Here is a 4,087-nt window from a genome sequence, read left to right on the forward strand (position 1 = left end):
TCATTTTGATATATGGATCGTGAATTTTGGTTAAGCTTTTGAAACCTGCAATTTTGGCCGGAATCTTCGTGCTCACCGGAGAAGACGGTGGCTCCGGTCATCGTCCCATTACCAGATTGATCCTGGACCGTTGGATGTTTTCTCCAGTTTATATCACAACCGTTTGATCTTTTGACTTTTAATAATGTCATGTGTTTCGATGATGACTTTGGTACACCATGGAAGCGCGCATGTGGAGTGTCTGGTCATCCACGTCAATTAATGAGGCTTGATCAGACGCTCCTGGTTTTTTTGAATTTTCTGAATTTCCATTTAATTTCTTTTATTTCCATTATTTTCAAAAATTCATATCTCCTTCATTTTAATTCCAAAAAATATGGGACCAATTGCATTCTTCTTCAAATAATTTCTAGTTTCTAATTTTGATTTTTAATATTTTTTATTTTGTCATTTGATATTTTTTATGAATTTTCTCTTTTCTGGTTATTTTTAATTCATTTTAAATAGTTTTTTATATTTAAAAAATACAAAAATATTTTCCTAACCTATTTGAATGATGATGGATCTATGAAAAATATTATCATCAATTTTTTAATTGATTTGAGATTTATTTTAGATTTTAGTTCAATTAGGTTATTTTTATTCATTTTTAATTGATTAAAAATAGTTTCTGACTTTTAAAAATGCTGAAATTTTTTGTCAAACTTGGTCTGACCTTGTTGAACTTGGGATAAATCACTTGGACCTTTCAAGGTTGATTTGAAGTGATTTTGAAGTTTGACCTTTCTTTTATTTTTAATTCAAGTTTATCTTAATATTAAAAATGCCAAAAATATTTTGCTTATTGTTTGTCCTTCAATCTGTAAAGACAAAGTCTCATACACATACGATGTCAAGTTTCGATGATGACAAAAGACCATCATGCAAGTCTACGAACAAATGCATCACATTACTCACCATATCCTTTTCAAGTTATCCTAAAGCTATTATGATCATTAAAGACATACAAACAAAGCGTGATCATGACCATATATATAAAATTCACTAACCACAGTTTTTCTGCAGATTTCATGGCTTTGAGTCGACCATAGGGGTCAGCTCAAAGCCCACGGGTCGGCGCAAGGGCTCTGCCCAAACTGGTGGGAGTCAGCGCAAGAACCCTATGCGTCGACGCATAAGGTCGACGCTTAACTCACGGGTCGGCGCAAAAATCCCTTGCGTCGACGCATGCAGTCAGCGCGTGCCCCACGGGTCAGCGTGCGCTAACCCTATGGTCGACCGTTCGCGCGCAAACTCAATTTTCTGAGTTATTTCAAAGTTTAAATTTCTGTTCTGTCTGTTTGGTTTTGTCTGTTACTATAAATAGAAGCAAAAACACTTCTATTAACTAACATTTGAATTTTTGAGTACAAGTGTTCAAGGAAACAAGAAAGAGTGAAATAGTTGTCAAAGATTCATCATCTTCATCTTCAACAGTCCAAAAATTCATCAACTGCACACAATAACTTTTGATGCAAATTTGTGACAGCTTGAAGGTGATAAGGTTCGAGGTAGCGATTGAAGAATCGGGTTCGAGTTGAAGTCTTGACAGGTTCTTTCTTGAATAAAACCATTAAGGTTTTATCCTCCAATACCGGTTTGCGTTTGGGGGTTTTTGGACGGGTTGCTTCATTATCATTCAGCTGAGCGAAGGTAACTGATAAGAGAAAGTCTTCATCAGTTTAGTAGCGGAGTCGGTGATTGAGCAGTGAAGAATCCGGGTTTGATTGTTCTTGTTCGTGATCAGCCGGGCCAAGGGATTGAAGAACGGAAGGTTCATCAACAAGCGGCAGGAAACGGAGGTCAAACATCAACAATCAAAGGTCTTGATTCATCTTGAATCAAGGGGAAAGGAGAAGAAGTATCATTCAACATATTGCGAAATTCTGTTGTTTACATACTCTGCACTCCTTGTAAAAACGATTAAACATCACAGGTTATATCTATTGATCATCTCAATTCTAATTTTAGAATTGAGGGCAGACGTACCCCGAAGCGAGGACGGCGGGGGAACTGCCTCATCAAATCTCTGTCTTCTTTAAATTTTCTGCACAAGTTAATTTTCAGCTTAAAATTTAAGTGATTTTAGTTTAAGCAATTTTCTGACAAACATTGATTTAAGTTGAGAAAGTGGTGCAAACGGTTGTTGGAATACTAAGTACAATAACATATTGTACTAGGAAAAATCGTATCACTTACTTAACTCAAAAATCACTTGGAGTGCTTGTGCACACCAAGTGTTTGTAATATTGCCTAAGCTAAAATTACCTTAAGTTTTCTCTTTGGTATTTTGACTCATTGGAACTAGGCTTGCAAATAAGTGATCTAGATAATTGATTGTGCTTTGTGTGTAGTGAATTGTATCTCTTCTAATCAAATAATCCATTCGCTTAACGCATATCCGGTTTTCCAATAACGGTTCGTTTTAGACTAATTTTCCTCGGCAGCTTCCGCACCTAAAAACATTTTTAAACCAATTTTTCTTTTAAATTGGTAGCGCCGACTAAAGTTTTTAATTGGGATCTATTCAACCCCCCCTTCTAGATCCGTGCCATAGTCTAACAAGTGGTATCAGGAGCTCCGGTTTATTCCGTGCTTCAAAATATAACTTTGATAGAAAATGGCTAACGAACCTAAAGGGGCTTATAATAGAGCTCCCGTTTTCAATGGTGAAAATTATAGTTATTGGAAAGACTGTATGCGGGTGCACATAAATTCCATAGATAGAAAAATATGGAATGTTATTCTCAATGGTCCAATTGAAATAACCATGACCAATGAGAATAATGAAATAGTGCCTAAGCCTGAAGCACAATGGACCGATGATGATGAAAAGAAATACAACTATGATTGGAAAGCCAAAAACATCTTAATCTCCTCATTAGGGGTAGACGAATACTATCGTGTATCCCATTGCCCTACTGCTAAGGCCATGTGGGATTCACTTCAAATTGCCCATGAGGGGACGAACGATGTTAAATTGGCTAGAATCAATACACTAACGCAAGAGTTTGATCTCTTTTTCATGGAGCAAGGGGAAACCATTGCCGACATGCAAAAGAGATTCACTCATCTAATCAATCGATTACATTCACTAGGTAAACCTATTTCCAATGATGTTGCTACTAATAAAATCTTAAGATGTCTTAACAGGGAATGGCAGCCAAAAGTGACCGCCATCAAAGAGGCAAACGATCTTACCATTTTGGACTTAACAACATTGTTCGGCAAACTACAAGAGCACGAACAAGTTCTATTAAGCTTGGAACAACATGAAAGGAAAGATAAGAAAGACAAAGCCAAGGTGAGCGAAAAGAAATCAATTGCTCTAAAGACTTCCTCCTCAAAGTCTCAAGCAAAAGAGCAAAGTGATTATTCTACGAGTGACGAAGAAGAAGAGGACAAGAGTGAAGATATGGGGTTGTTCGTCAAACGCTACAACCGTTACGTGAGAAAGAACGGCATCCAACATTCCGAGAAAAACTTAGTTAACTTCCGGAAGCAATCTAGGTTCTCCAAAAATGATGACTCCAAAGGAAAAACAACTAGAGGGTCGTGCTACAAGTGTGGAAAGCCGGGTCACTACAAACCGGACTGTCCGATGAATAAAAAGGCAAAAGAAAAAGATTCATACAAATCACATAAGAAACCATCAAAGCCAAGGAGGGCATACATTGCTTGGGAAAGCGATAGCGACTCCTCCGATGATGAAAGCTCAAGTGATGAAGATGAAAATGCAAATCTATGTCTCTCTGCTCATCAAAAGAATAAGAAGAAACAGGTACGACATGCTAAATATGAAAATTCCTCTAGTATGTCTCATCATGAACTGCAAACTGTTTTTGAAACTCTCCACTGCGAAGCAAAAGAAGCCTTTAAAAGGCTTGCCTCAAATAAGAAAATTTTCTCTCATTTAGAACAAAAAATTCAAGAATCCGAAAGGAAACTTGAGGCACTTAAGGCTTCTATAGTGGAAAGCACAAAAACTAGTTATGAGGACCTTAAAAGTAGAATGATGAACTTTGGGTGTGATACTTGTTACATTTGA

Source organism: Lathyrus oleraceus, chromosome 4, assembly GCF_024323335.1.
Source record: "Lathyrus oleraceus cultivar Zhongwan6 chromosome 4, CAAS_Psat_ZW6_1.0, whole genome shotgun sequence".
Lineage (NCBI taxonomy): Eukaryota > Viridiplantae > Streptophyta > Magnoliopsida > Fabales > Fabaceae > Lathyrus > Lathyrus oleraceus.